This window comes from Mustelus asterias, chromosome 21 (genome assembly GCF_964213995.1).
Source record: "Mustelus asterias chromosome 21, sMusAst1.hap1.1, whole genome shotgun sequence".
Classification (NCBI taxonomy): Eukaryota; Metazoa; Chordata; class Chondrichthyes; order Carcharhiniformes; family Triakidae; genus Mustelus; species Mustelus asterias.
In genome coordinates this window covers 30,923,996-30,939,967 of record NC_135821.1, presented here as the reverse complement: position 1 = coordinate 30,939,967, position 15,972 = coordinate 30,923,996, and the positions used below count along the sequence as shown (strand labels likewise).

Sequence of the window (15,972 nt, the reverse complement as noted above, 5' to 3'; positions counted from 1 at the left end):
GTTTAATGAGATTTCCTGGTCCCGTATCACGCACATTTCATTTGTGCAGTTAGCTCCTCAGAGAGTTAGTTTTACAAAAATAAGTTATTTTGGAGGTAAACTCTCTGCAATCAAAAAAGGCCCACATGACTGTCACTTGCTGCTGGGCCGCTGTCGGTGCTGTTTTGCACTGGTTAGCACCAGGTGTGTGCAGATGCCTGGGGCAACTCCCACGTTTATTTCATTCCTTTTCAGGTCACTTATTTATCAACAAATATCAGTTCTGCATTCAGAGTCTGGAATCCTTTAACACGGAGTTTTAACATGCAACAGGGGACTGTAGAGATTTTTTTCATGAGGACAATGGACTAAATGGTCTCCCTTATTCATGTTCTGATTGTGTGAATTAATCTAATCTACAGCACAGAAACAGGCCCATTCAGCCCAACAGGTCTGATGGTAGGTTTTATGCTCTATCCGACCCTCTCTCTCCAACTGCCTCTTTTCGCTCTGCCCATCACCCTCTGTTTCATTCCCTGAGATATTAGAGCATTATTGTGTTATTTTAAAATTTTAAAATAAAACCTAATGTTCAGAGATTTTAAAGGTTTTAGAATTTGCAATTGTACAGAACCTGTTGAGAAAAGTCACTAAATCTGTTCACCTTCAGGGCTGCTTCAAAGATAATCCAAGTGCGATGTAAAATTTAAAATACATTTTTGAATCTGTGGACACTGATTGAGATTTTGCGACAGGTGGTTGTATGAATTTATCTCAAGGACATTTCACACAAATACGTTGGAAAGCGTGCAGAGTGACTCCCTGCCGGCCGATGGGCGGGGGAGCTGGTGAGATTGCGCGAGAGCCGGGAAACGAGGTTCATGCCCGATTTCTTGTCTCTCGCGATCTTATCAGCACCGGATATCCGGCACGATCAACCTCCCGCACGTTTCTGGTGCGAGGCTGAATAATTTATTTAAATAATATTTACATCCGATTTATCATTGAATTAATGAGCCGAGGATGGATTCGTCCAGGCTCACTTGCCTGTGTGATCTCGCCGGGAGAGGTTCTCTTTGACGAAAATTACAGTTAGTCCCCAGAAACGGGGACCAGTCGTGACGGCACACCAGTAAAACCAGAGGCCATTGAGGCCCCCAGGGGAGGTCAGGGGCAAGTGGTTTGCCCCTTGGGCACAGCTAGCTTGGCATTGCCAGCCTGGCACCCTGACACTGCCAGCCTGGTGCCCTGGCACTGACCACCAGGTGCCGGGCAGTGCCTAGGGGGCAGGGCCAGAGGAAGTGGGACCTAATCGGACCAGACCGGGGGTGGCTGGTCAGTAGTGGAGTTAGGTGGAGGGGACCTGCTGACACTCTGCATCGGGATTGGTGGGGGATGATTGGGGCTGTCCATGAAGTGGGGGGGGGGGGCGTGTTGCGACAGGCCAGGGTAGTTGGGGATGTGCTTTGAAGAGGAAAGCTGAGAGCAGCAGAAGCTGAGTGACAGGTCTCTGCTGCTAGACCTCCACATGCGCAATTACACCCCTTCCCTCTACAGGCTCTGTTGTTTTCTGCTGTTTTTTCATGCACTGAGTGCATAAGATAGCAAGTTTGAATTCACCCATAAAACAGATCTGAACCTCTCCCGTTTTCACGCCTATTCAGGATTTAGAATTCTTCTGGTAAGATCACCGTCTCCCCCCACCCCCTGCCAAATTTCTGGAGCTCACCATTACGTGAAGAAATACTTTTATAAGAACATAAGAAATAGGATCAGGAGTAGGCCATCTAGCCCCTCAAGCCTGCTCCGCCATTCAATAAGATCATGGCTGATCTGATAGTGGGTTCAGTTCCACTGACCCGCCCGCTCCCCATAACTCTTAATTCCCTTAATGGTTAAAAATCTATCTCTCTGTGACTTAAACACATTTAATGAGGCAGCCTCTACTGCTTCATTGGGCAGAGAATTCCAAAGATTCACTACCCTCTGGGAGAAGAAGTTCCTCCTCAACTCTGTTCTAAATTGACTCCCCTGTATTTTGAGGCTATGCCTCCTAGTTCTTGTTTCCATTGTAAATGGAAATAACCTCGCTGCTTCTACCCTGTCTAGCCCCTTCATTATCTTATATGTCTCTATAAGATCTCTCCTCAACCTTCTAAACTCCAATGGGTACAGGCCCAGTCTACTCAACCTCTTTTTCATTGGCAATACGCAATCTCTTTTTCATTGCAATAAAAATGATTAAAAGGAAGAATGATGGGGATTTTTAAATGATTGAGGGAAATGAATATTGCAAATATAAGGCACATGCATAACTGTCAGCTGTAGCTCAGTTAACCATAGAACCATAGAAAATTACAGCTCAGAAACAGGCCTTATGGCCCTTCTTGTCTGAGCCGAACCATTTTTTGCCGAGTCCCACTGACCTGCACTTGGACCATATCCCTCCACACCACTCTCATCCATGAACATAGAACATAGCACATAGAACATAGAAAGCCACAGCACAAACAGGCCCTTCGGCCCACAAGTTGCGCTGATCATATCCCTACCTCTAGGCCTATCTATAGCCCTCAATCCCATTAAATCCCATGTACTCATCCAGAAGTCTCTTAAAAGACCCCAACGAGTTTGCCTCCACCACCACCGATGTCAGCCGATTCCACTCACCCACCACCCTCTGAGTGAAAAACTTACCCCTGACATCTCCTCTGTACCTACCCCCCAGCACCTTAAACCTGTGTCCTCTCGTAGCAACCATTTCAGCCCTTGGAAATAGCCTCTGAGGGTCTACCCTATCCAGACCTCTCAACATCTTGTAAACCTCTATCAGGTCACCTCTCATCCTTCGTCTCTCCAGGGAGAAGAGACCAAGCTCCCTCAACCTATCCTCATAAGGCATGCCCCCCAATCCAGGCAACATCCTTGTAAATCTCCTCTGCACCCTTTCAATGGCTTCAACATCTTTCCTGTAATGAGGTGACCAGAACTGCGCGCAGTACTCCAAGTGGGGTCTAACCAGGGTCCTATAAAGCTGCAGCATTATCTCCCGACTCCTAAACTCAATCCCTCGATTAATGAAGGCTAGTACGCCGTACGCCTTCTTGACCGCATCCTCCACCTGCGAGGCCGATTTAAGAGTCCTATGGACCCGGACCCCAAGGTCCTTCTGATCCTCTACACTGCTAAGAATGGTACCCTTCATATTATACTGCTGCTTCATCCCATTGGATCTGCCAAAATGGATCACTACACACTTATCCGGGTTGAAGTCCATCTGCCACTTCTCCGCCCAGTCTTGCATTCTATCTATGTCTCGCTGCAACTTCTGACATCCCTCCAAACTATCCACAACACCACCTACCTTGGTGTCGTCAGCAAACTTACCAACCCATCCCTCCACTTCCTCATCCAGGTCATTTATGAAAATGACAAACAGCAAGGGTCCCAGAACAGATCCCTGGGGCACTCCACTGGTCACTGACCTCCATGCAGAGAAAGACCCCTCCACAGCCACTCTCTGCCTTCTGCAGGCAAGCCAGTTCTGGATCCACAAGGCAACAGCCCCTTGGATCCCATGCCCTCTCACTTTCTCAAGAAGTCTTGCATGGGGGACCTTATCGAACGCCTTGCTGAAGTCCATATAGACCACATCCACCGCTCTTCCTTCGTCAATGTGTTTGGTCACATTTTCAAAGAACTCAACCAGGCTCGTAAGGCACGACCTGCCCTTGACAAAGCCGTGCTGACTACTTTTGATCATACTAAACTTCTCTAGATGATCATAAATCCTGTCTCTCAGGATCCTTTCCATCAACTTACCAACCACTGAGGTTAGACTCACCGGTCGGTAATTTCCCGGGCTGTCCCTGTTCCCTTTCTTGAATATAGGGACCACATCTGCAATCCTCCAATCCTCCGGAACCTCTCCCGTCTCCATCGACGATGCAAAGATCATCGCCAAAGGCTCCGCAATCTCCTCCCTCGCCTCCCACAGTAACCTGGGGTACATCCCATCCGGTCCCGGCGACTTACCAACCTTGATGCCATTCAATAGTTCCAACACATCCTCTTTCTTTATGTCCACATGCTCGATCCTTTCTGTCCACCGCAAACCAGCAGTACAACCACCCAGATCCCTTTCCACCGTGAATACCGAGGTAAAGTATTCATTAAGCAGCTCCGCCATTTCTAACGGTTCCGCACAAACTTTTCCCCCTTCACCTTTTAAGGGTCCTATGCCTTCACATCTCATCCTTTTACTCTTGACATATTTGTAGAAAGCCTTGGGATTCTCCTTAATCTTACCCGCCAAGGCCTTCTCATGACCCCTTCTCGCTCTCCTAATTTCCTTCTTAAGCTCCTTCCTACATCCTGTATACTCCTCTAAATCCTTAACACCTCCTAGCTCTCTGAACCTTCTGTACGCCTCTCTTTTCTTATTCACCAGGTTCATCACAACCTTCGTGCACCAGGGTTCCCGTACCCTACCAACACCCCCCTGTCTCATCGGAACGTTGTCATGCAGAGCTCCAGACAAACATGAACCCGTCCAAGTTTTTCTTAAATGTTAAAAGTGACCCCGCATTTACCACTTTATCCGGCAGCTCATTCCACACTCCCACCACTCTCTGCGTGAAGAAGCCCCCCTAATATTCCCTTTAAACTTTTCTCCTTTCACCCTTAACCCATGCCCTCTGGTTTTTTTCTCCCCTAGCCTCAGTGGAAAAAGCCTGCTTGCATTCACTCTATCTATACCCATCAAAATCTGATACACCTCTATCAAATCTCCCCTCATTCTTCGACGCTCCAGGGAATAAAGTCCCAACCTATTCAATCTCTCTCTGTAACTCATCTTCTCAAGTCCCGGCAACATCCTTGTGAACCTTCTCTGCACTCTTTCAACCTTATTTACATCCTTCCTGTAACTAGGTGACCAAAACTGTACACAATACTCTAAATTCGGCCTCACCAATGTCTTATATAACCTTGTAAGAAGTTTAACAACACCAGGTTAAAGTCCAACAGGTTTATTTGGTAGCAAAAGCCACACAAGCTTTCGGAGCTCTAAGCCCCTTCTTCAGACACCTGAAGAAGGGGCTTGCAGCTCCGAAAGCTTGTGTGGCTTTTGCTACCAAATAAACCTGTTGGACTTTAACCTGGTGTTGTTAAACTTCTTACTGTGTTTACCCCAGTCCAACGCCGGCATCTCCACATCATTATATAACCTTACCATAACACTCCAACTTTTATACTCGATACTCCGATTTATAAAGGCCAATGTACCAAAGGCACTCTTTACAACCCTATCCACCTGTGACGACACTTCTAGGGAATTCTGTACCTGTATTCCCAGATCCCTCTGTTTAACTGCACTCTTCAGAGTCCTACCATTTACCCTGTACGTTCTTCTTTGGTTTGTCCATCCAAAGTGCAATATCTCATACTTGTCTGCGTTAAATTTCATTTGCCATTTTTCAGCCCATTTTTCTAGCTGGTCCAAATCCCTCTGCAAGCTTTGAAAACCTTCCTCATTGTCCACTACACCTCCAATCTTTGTATCATCAGCAAATTTGCTGATCTAATTTACCACATTATCATCCAGATCATTGATATAGATGACAAACAACAGTGGACCCAACACCGATCCCTGCGGCACACCGCTAGTCACAGGCCTCCACTCAGAGAAGCAGTCCTCCACAACCACTCTCTGGCTTCTTCCATTGAGCCAGCGTCTAATCCAATTTACTACCTCCCCATGTATACCTAGCAACTGAACCTTCCTAACTAACCTCCCATGAGGGACCTTCTCAAAGGCCTTGCTGAAATCCAGGTAGACAACATCCACCGCCTTCCCTTCATCCACTTTCCTGGTAACCTCCTCGGAAAACTCTAATAGATTGGTCAAACATGACCTACCACACACAAAGCCATGTTGACTCTCCCTAATAAGTCCCTGTCTATCCAAATATTTGTAGATCCTATCCCTTATCACACCTTCCAATAACTTGCCCACCACCGACGTCAAACTTACTGGCCTATAATTTCCCGGATTTCTTTTGGAACCTTTTTTAAACAACGGAACAACATGAGCCACCCTCCAATCATCCGGCACCTCCCCCATGAATACTGACATTTTAAATATGTCTGCCAGGGCCCCTGCAAGTTCAACACTAGCTTCCCTCAAGGTCCGTGGGAATACCTTGTCCGGTCCTGGGGATTTATCCACTCTGATTTGCCTCAAGACAGCGAGCACCTCCTCCCCTTTAATCTGTAAAGGTTCCATGACCTCCCTACCTGTTTGCCCTATTTCCGTAGACTCCATGCCCGTTTCCTCACTAAATACGGATGCAAAAAAACCATTTAGTATCTCCCCCATCTCTTTTGGTTCCATACACTACCACTCTGGTCTTCAAGAGGACCAATTTTATCCCTCACTATCCTTTTGCTCCTAACATAGCTATAGAAGCTCTTTGGATTTTCCTTCACTCTGTCTGCCAAAGAAACCTCATGTCTTCTTTTAGCCCTCCTGACTTCCCTCTTAAGTAGCTTCTTGCACTTTTTATACTCCTTGAGCATCTGATCTGCTCCTTGCTGCCTGTACATGTCATACAACTCTCTCTTCCTCTTAATCAGTGTTACAATCTTCCTCGAGAACCAAGTTTCTTTATTCCTATTTACTTCGCCTTTAATGCTGACAGGAACATACAAACTCTGCACTCTCAAAATTTCTCCTTTGAAGGCCTCCCACTTTCCATTTACATCCTGACCAGAGAACAGCCTGTGCCAATCCACACTTCCCAGATCCCTTCTCATTTCATCAAATTTGGCCTTTTTCCAGTTCAGAACTTCAACCCGAGGACCAGATCTATCCTTATCCATGATCAGGTTGAAACTAATGACATTATGATCACTGGATCCAAAGTGTTCCCTCACACTCATATCCATCACCTACGCTAACTCATTTCCCAATAGGAGATCCAATATTTTGCAGTATTTTGCAGAAAATACGGACACATGGAATTGAGGGTGATTTAGTGGTTTGGATCAGGAATTGGCGAGCTGTAAGAAAACAAAGGGTGGTGGTTGATGGAAAATATTCATCCTGGAGTTCAGTTACTAGTGGTGTACTGCAAGAATCTGTTTTGGGGCCACTGCTGTTTGTCATTTTTATTAATGACCTGGATGAGGGCGTGGAAGGATGGATTAGTAAATTTGCGGATGACGTTAAAGTCGGTGGAGTTGTAGACAGTGCGGAGGGAAGTGGCAGGTTATAGAGGGACATAGATAAGCTGCAGAGCTGGGCTGAGAGGTATCAAATGGAGTTTAATGCGGAAAAGTGTGAGGTGATTCACTTTGGAAGGAGTAACAGGAATACAGAGTACTGGGCTAATGGTAAGATACTTGGTAGTGTGGATGAACAGAGGGATCTGGGTGTCCATGTGCATAGATCCCTGAAAGTTGGCACCCAGGTTGATAGGGTTGATAAGAAGGCGTATGGTGTGTTAGCTTTTATTGGTAGAGGGATTGAGTTTCGGAGCCAGGAGGTCATGCTGCAACTGTACAAAACTCTGGTGCGGCTGCATTTGGAGTATTGCGTACAGTTCTGGTTGCCGCATTATAGGAAAGATGTGGAAGTGTTGTAAAGGGTGCAGAGGAGATTTACCAGCATGTTACCTGGTATGGTGGGAAAATCGTATGTGGAAAGGCTGAGGGGCTTGAGGTTGTTTTCATTAGAGAGAAGAAGGTTAAGAGGTGACTTAATAGAGGCATACAAGATGATCAGAGTATTAGATAGGGTGGATAGCGAGAGCCTTTTTCCTCGGATGATGATGACTAGCACGAGGGGACATAGCTTTAAATTGAGGGGTGAGAGATATAGGACAGATGTTAGAGGTAGGTTCTTTACTCAGAGAGTAGTAAGGGCGTGGAATGCCCTGCCTGCAGCAGTAGTGGATTCGGCAACATTAAGAGCATTCAAATGGTTATTGGATAAACATATGGATGATATTGGAATAGTGTAGATTAGAGGGGCTTTAGATTGGTTCCACTGGTCGGCGCAACATCGAGGGCCGAAGGGCCTGTACTGCGCTGTAATGTTCTATGTTCTATGTTCTATATCGCATCCTCTCTAGTTGGCACCTCTATATACTGATGTAGAAAATTTTCCTGAACACATTTTACAAACTCTACCCCATCTAAACCTTTAACAGTATGCGAGTCCCAATCTATATGTGGAAAATTAAAATCCCCTACTATCACACAACTTTGTGTTTCTTGCAGTTGTCAGCTATCTCTCCACTGATTTGCTCCTCCAATTCTCGCTGACTATTGGGTGGTCTATAATACAACCTCATTAATGTGGTCATACCTTTCCTGTTTCTCAGCTCCACCCATAGGGCCTCTGTAGACAAGCTCCCTAATCTATCCTGTCTGAGTGCCGCTGTAACATTTTCCCTGACCAACAATGCCACCCCCCTTTTATCCCTCTGCCTCTATCCCGCCTGAAACATTGGAACCCCGGAACATTGAGCTGCCAGTCCTGCCCCTCCTGTAGCCAAGTTTCACTAATGGCTATAATGTCATATTTCCATGTGTCTATCCACGCCTTCAGCTCATCTGCCTTCCCCACAATACTCCTGGCATTGAAATAGACACACCTCAAAAGATTATTTCCACCACACTCAACCCTTCCATTTGTGATTTTGCTTGAACTAACCTGTCTTTTTACCCCTGCTCCACTATCTGCTCTGGCACTCTGGTTCCCATCCCCCTGCAAATCTAGTTTAAACGCTCCCCAATAACACTAGCAAACCTCCCTGCAAGTATATTGGTCCCCTTGTCGTTTAGGTGTAACACTCTTGCCTCTGGGACATACGACTTCAGGTTCAAGTTCCACTCCAGGGTTTGAGCACAAAAATTAAGGCTGACTCTCCAGTGCAGTACTAAGGAGGTACTGCACTCTGGGAAATGCTGTCTTACGGGGTGGGGGAGGGGGGTGGGCAAAACTGAGGCCTAGCTATCTGATCAATCCTTGGTATCCGGATCAATATTTATCCTTCAATCAACTCCACAAAGAAACAGATTATGTTGTCAATGCCGTTTGTGGGAGTTTGCGATGTGAAAATTGGGTGCACCATGATAGATTGTGAGCTACTGAGATAAGGCAAACAGAAGAAAGGAAACCTACCATGGTGAATAACACAAACGTAAAGATTGACGAAGAAGGAAATAGTAGATAAGAACTGCAATAGCACCTGTCATGCCATTAGAGTGTCCCAATGTTCCAGATCCAATGCACTCTGAAATTTTATTTATTTAGCCATGTGTGTGTGCATAAGTGCGTTGGGGGTGGTGGGGTGGATAGGAACAGAATAGGGACACAACACAAAACTTTCTCGGGAGATGGGGTGGGTTGACCTGATTTTCTGACAGAGTGGATTGTATATAGTCTGTGTGAGGAGCTTTTACAGTTACTTACTATAAAGTGCAGGTGAGTAATGATGGCAATATCTCATTCAACCAGATGACTCAGGATTTCCTATGCTTTGTGGTTTTTCAAAGAAATCTGTTATTGTCAATTCTTAATTTTAAAAATAGTTTTACTCCATCTTCTAAGCACGTAAGCACATCTTTGGAAAATTTCTCTTAGGCTCCTTTGCGAAACCACTCAAGTGCCTATTTCTTGCGGTAGAGCTGTGAGAACCATAGAATCCCTACAGTACAGAAGGAGGCCATTTGGCCCATCGAGTCCACACCAACTCTCCAAAAGAGCATCCCACTGAGGCCCACTCCTCTCTGCCCTTTCCCCGCAACCCTGCACATTTACCATGGCTAATCCACCTAACCTAGACATCCCTGGACATTAATGGGTAATCCATCTAACCTGCACATCTTTGGACAACCGGAACACCCAGAGAGAACCCATGCAGATACGGAGAGAATGTGCAGAGTCCACATAATTACCCATGTCCGGGTCGAACCCGGGTCCCTGGCACTGTGAGGCAGCAGTGTGTGAGGTTAGCTCAAGGACATCACATTCATGCTTTAACCTGTCCTCACTTTACAGCTGTACATGTTGGGGACAATAACAGAAATGGGGCTGAATTTCCCTTCATAAGACCAGGAGACTTAGAAGCTAATGGGCACATCTCAAGTTAAATCAGCTAACTCAGCATAGTCTAAGGACTGAACCTGAGTTGTTTCCTGTTAAAGGAGAAAGCTGTTATAACCTTTCCACCCACTTATCGCTGTGGAACATCAATGAGAACACCGTGTTCAACAATAAAGAATGCCTTTACTGGTGGACCACCATCCTGGTACAATGATATACATACACATCACTCATCAGAGATTTGTAGACAGCAGTCGTACCTCGATGGTAATACACTACCAATGTGTTGGTGTCAAAAAATATTCCAACTATAATGGTGACAAATTTACAATGGATTAAACATACTACAGAGAGAGAGGAAATTGATAATTAAATCCCTAATCACCCCTGTTGGAAATTATGCATAAATGCATGTGGATGTGCACCAGTGTGTGTGTTTAAGATATTTTGATTTAATTTATTTTTGTCACATGTATTGGTATACAGTGAAAAGTATTGTTTCTTGCATGATATGCAGACAAAACATACTGTTCACAGAGTACAAGGAAAGGAGAGAGTGCACAACCACAGTAAGGGTGTAGAGAAAGGTCAGCTTAATATCTGGTAGATCCATTCAAAAGTCTGATGGCAGCAGGGAAGAAGCAATGAATTGCAATGAATTGCTGAAATGTAACATGTTCCATTCCCAGCACTGACCTCCTCCCTCACATGATGTTTTCAGATAGATTGAGGAGTCGCTTGCTGGACATATGAATTTGGTCACATTTTTTCTCAAGTGTAGATTTGACTTAGCTATAATAAAGCTATCATTCCTCAGAACCTCAGAACACCAAAATACAACAGAAAATGCCTGTCACTCCATGCAGCTCAAACATTATACCAAGATTAAATGACAGAGTTAGTAGCAGAATCTACCATATGTCCAATCTAAACATGAACCTGCCATATTTCACTTTACCTTGTCATTTAGTCTGGTTGTATACAACTCTCAAAATAATTCATATCCTCCCTTTGCGCAGAATTTTCTGCTCAAAACATAATTTGTCATGAAATCTCATTCAATGACAGGAATTTAGAATTGATCTGCACCCTATTGGAAAAGTATTTCCTGTCTGATTTCTCCCCATCTCTGCAGAATCTATTCATTATTGCTGGACATGATTGCATGGCGGCCATCCTCTCATATCTCAGCTACTTGAGCTTTCTGCAGATTTGAGTGAGAGTAGTCTTTGATCATTATGGCTATCCCAGTTTGTGAAATCTAAATTCAGCCAATGTCAATGTGCATGATATTCACTGTGAGAATCACAAGAGCGATCAGGAGTGACAATCCTGACACCCAGTGCTACTGAACCATTGCAGCTGAACCCAATCCCATCCTTATTTAACATGAACGTATCAGCCGTCAGTACGAACTGGAGATGAATTCAGTGACCATCCTGATCTGCGTATTTCAGTAACACACTCGGCAGTGTACAGCAACTGTCTGTGTGTTTAAATTAATTGTGAATTCACTGCCATTTTGCAAATTTTGGGAGAGGATTTGGATCTCAGACCAACCATTCCAAAACCTCCCATTTCTTCCTGCCACATTGATCATGCAATAGGTTAATGCAGCAGCAGATTCTACATTTACCAAAATACATTGTTTTTAATTATCGCAACAAGAGAAATCAAAGTGATTAGTAGAGAATGCCATGACATCGTAAGACTGCATCATAACTTCAGATCACTGATGTTCTTGAAGCAGGTTAAAATAGCTCACAGGATATTATACATCAGCAGTTTGTTTACTGTGGGTTCTGGCACATAGATTGTAAATACTGCTGAAACTGTGATCCTAAGCCAACACTTCTCAGCAAAACAAGGTTACTGATCTGGATTGGGCTGCCAGTCTAAATTGATCATTGCAGTAAGATGGCAGTGTGGAATCTAGGGCCATGATCGAGTGGCCACGCTAGCCACGGGCGCAAATCCATAATGGCCGCAAAATCTCACAAGCGACCCATAATGGGGCTTGCACTGGCAAGATCTGTTTGAGATCTTTCTCGCAACCCACCGGTGACATGATCAGATTCATGCTCTTTCCATAAATTTTAACAAATTAACATGTACCTATCAGCCTTGATGCCATAACAACAGCCTCCGCCTTATCATCAACGATCCAGTTATACAGGGCCTTGGTGAGGCCATAGCTGGAATATTATGTGCAGTTTTGGTCTCCTTATCTGAGGAAAGATGTTCTTGTTCTAGAGGGAATACAGAGGTTTACCAAACTGATTCCTGGGATGGCAGGACTGACGTATGAGCAGAGATTGAGTCGGTTAGGATTCTATTCACTGGACTTCAGAAGAATGAGGGCATATCTCATAGAAACCATAAAATTCTAATAGGACTAGATAGGGTAGATGCAGGAAGGATGTTCCCTGATGGTGGGGTCACAGTCGAGGATAGAGGGTAAACTGTTTAGGACAGAGATGAGGAGAACTTTCTTCGTCCAGAGAGTGGTGAGCCTGTGGAAACTGCTACCACAGGAAGCAGTTGAAGCCAAAACATTGTATGTTTTCAAGAGGTGGCTAGATACAGCTTTTGGGGTGAAGGGGATCAAAGGATATGGGGGTAATGTGGGAATAATTTACAGCGCTAGATGATCAGTCATGATCATAATGAATGGCGGAGCAGGCTCAAAGGGCCGAATGGCCTCCTCATGTTCCTATTTTCTATGTTTCTATCCCACCCAATCAGCATAACAACATGCTGGGAGGAATAACTACTAGTTTTGAAAAACAAAAACCAGTCGTGATAAGGTGAGTATAGCCCCTAGGTGGTAGAGCCATGGCCGGGCACTGGCCCCTGGTACTGCTTGTGGTAGTGCCAACCTGGCAGTGCTAACATGGGGGTGGGGGCTGGGCCCTGAAGTTGACATTGTGGTGGGTCTTTAGGTCCTGCCCCTCCAGCTGATGGTGTGAATCTCACTTTGCTTTTAAAATGCACAGTGTTGTGCAATACGGCGAGAATGGCCAGTGTGAAGCCCGCGAGCTTAACACCGTTTATCTTGGGTGAGCCAACACTCAAGATTCTGCCCTGTGTAGAAGCTACACTTTACTGGCATTGTTTCCTTAAAGCTGCTTGCCATGGCGTCCTATCTGGGAATAAGTGGTGTGGCTTTGTTGTATGCAGCCTGTTATTTCTTTTGCATACAACAACATTTTTATAGCTCCTTAAACATTCCCATGGTACCTCAGAGAGGCATTATTAAATAAAATGACACTGAGTCACGTAAAGCGATATTAGGGCAGGTGGCCAAAATATTGGTCTAAGATGCACATTTTAAGGAGTGCCTTAAAGGAGGAAAGCAAGGTGAAGAAACACAGAGGTCTAGGGAGGCAGTTCCAGTGCTTGGGGTTTAGACAGTTGAAGACAGGCCAACACGGTGCAGTGAATAAAATCGGGGACTTTCAAGCAGTTCAAGTTAGAAGAGTGGAGTGATGTCACAGGAAAAGTAAAGTTCAAGTTTATTTATTAGTCACAAGTAAGGCTTACATTAACACTGCAATGAAGTTCCTGTGAAATTCCCCAAGCCGCCACACTCTGCTGCCTATTCAGGTCAATGCATCTAACCAGCATGTCTTTCATTCTGTGGGCAGAAACCAGAGTACCCGGAGGAAACCCACGCAGACATGGGGAGAATGTGCAAACTCCACACAGACAGTGACCCAAGCCAGGAATTGAACCCGGGTCCCTGGCGCTGTGAGGCAGCAGTGCTAACCACTGTGCTACCGTGCTGCCCATTGTGGGTCTGGAGGAGCTTACAAAGGTAGAGAGGAACGAGGGATTTTAAAAAAACATGAATGAGAATTTCAAAATCAAAGCGTTGCTGAACTGGATTGTTCAGTGAGGATGTGGAGATGCCGGCGTTGGACTGTGTTCAGTGAGCACAGGGGTGCTGGGTGAATGGGATCTGGTACAAGTTAGGACACCGGCAGCAGAGTTTTGGATAAATTCAATTTTATGGAGCGCAGAAACCAGGAGGCTAACCAAGGACACATTACAATCGTCAAATCTGAAGGTCACTAAATCATAGATGATCTGGGGCAGGAGTCCGATGATGTTCCCAAGATGAAACTAATGACACAGATATGTAGAAACTCATCTTTGCATCAAATATGCTATCAAGTTTGCAAACAGTTGGCTTCAATATCATAAAGTTGCCAGGCAATGACTAGGGAGCACAGTTTGTGGCAGACACCAAAGACATTGGGGATGATCTTACCAAAAAAAATTCTAAGTGCCAAACAAGTGTGAAGACGGAAAAGAATTGCATTCTGTTTTTTGGGCAAGCTTCCATGTGATATCTTCTGGCGCTTAGCAAAAAATCATGGTCACAAATGTGATTCTTGCCAGAAGGGGGAACTGGACTGAGTCTACCCACACAAGGAAGCCAGCTGCAGACTGCTAGGGGGCTCTGTTGCACATGTGCCTTGATCTCCCAGTGCACTATGTACAAGAGCACATAGTTCATTGGGAAACTGTCACTCCTTACCCCCGCAATGATCGTTGCACCCAAACCCACCCCTGCCAATCGCCATCTCCATTCACACGGACCCCTCCAGCCAGTCGCTGCCCTGGCAATCCCCGATGCAGAGTACACAATTCCCCATGCCCTACCTCCTCTTTAGGCCCCACCCCTTGACACTGCCTGGTGCCCGGTGGGCAGTGCCAGGGTGTCTGGTGAGCAGTGCCAGGGTGCCATGTGGGCATTGCCAGGCTGACACTTCCAGGTTTCCAAGGGTCACTGCCCGCCCATGCCCTCAACTGCCCAGGTGGATTCAATAGCCCCCGTCCCACTGGCGAGGCCATCACATCTAGTCCCCGTTGGTGGGCAACCATAAGTGATATTCGCCGGTGAGGACCTCCTCCAGCAAGGCCATTAAGGACACCCGTTCCGGCTGTGAGGCTGATTACACCAAAAGAACAGGGCTGGTAATATCGCGAAAGGTGAGAAACTGGACGTGAACCCAGTCTTTCGCCTCTCGCACGATCTTACCAGCTCACCACACCAATCTACCATCGGCTTCAGTCTTCCCAATATTTAATTTGAGGAAATTTCTACTTATTCAGTGCTAAATATTAGACAAGCAGTCTGATAATTTAGAGACAGTGGAGGGGGTCGAAAGAGGTGGTTGTGACTGTCAATGTGGAAACTGACTATGGCCAGGATTCCCACCCCAGCCCCCCCGCCGCCCCCTCCCCCCCCCCCCCACCACTGCCTCCAGGGGGATTTCCGGTGGCGGAGGCGGCTTAACATTGGCTGCCGGCAGGATCTTCCAGTCCTGCTGAAGTCAATGTCCATTTGTGTTGCTCGCAGGTGAGCCAGCCATGGGTGGACGGGGAGATCCCCTTTGGCAGGACCGTATGATCCCGCCGGTGGGGAGTGCCAGAAAACGCCACTCTATGTTTTTAGATGGTGTCACTGGGTGAGAGATAGCAGAGAACAGAGGTTACGGTGTGGGAGTAGGAGGAGACGCCATTGGTAGTGTTTCTCCACCTAAGATTTTGTGAATAAGAAAGGACCAACCAAGTGCAATCTCATGTAGCTGGATGACGGTGGAGAGGCATTGGAGGAGGATGATGTGATAAACTGTCTTAAAGGTTGCAGATAGGTCAAGAAGGACAAGGATGGAAAGTTCACCTTTGTCATAGTCACATTGGACGGGATTGCATTTCAAAGTTGAAACAGATCATAAACCACTAGTCTGAACAGAAAGGAAATTGCGAGGATGTCACCTCACTTTCAAGACTCTTTGGGCCCGATTTTACCATTTTCATTCTAAGTGCCGAATCTGCGCGTAGTACAGATCCGACTTAGAAATCCACTT

The 15,972-nt window shown here is 45.8% G+C and overlaps 1 protein-coding gene across 1 annotated transcript in view; it reads left to right on the top strand.

Annotated features, from left to right (window-relative positions):
- The window catches only part of kcnq4 (potassium voltage-gated channel subfamily Q member 4), a 573,223-nt gene that overhangs the window by 295,420 nt on the left and 261,831 nt on the right, over window positions 1-15,972 (top strand). The gene's annotated exons all lie outside the window — the stretch shown is intronic.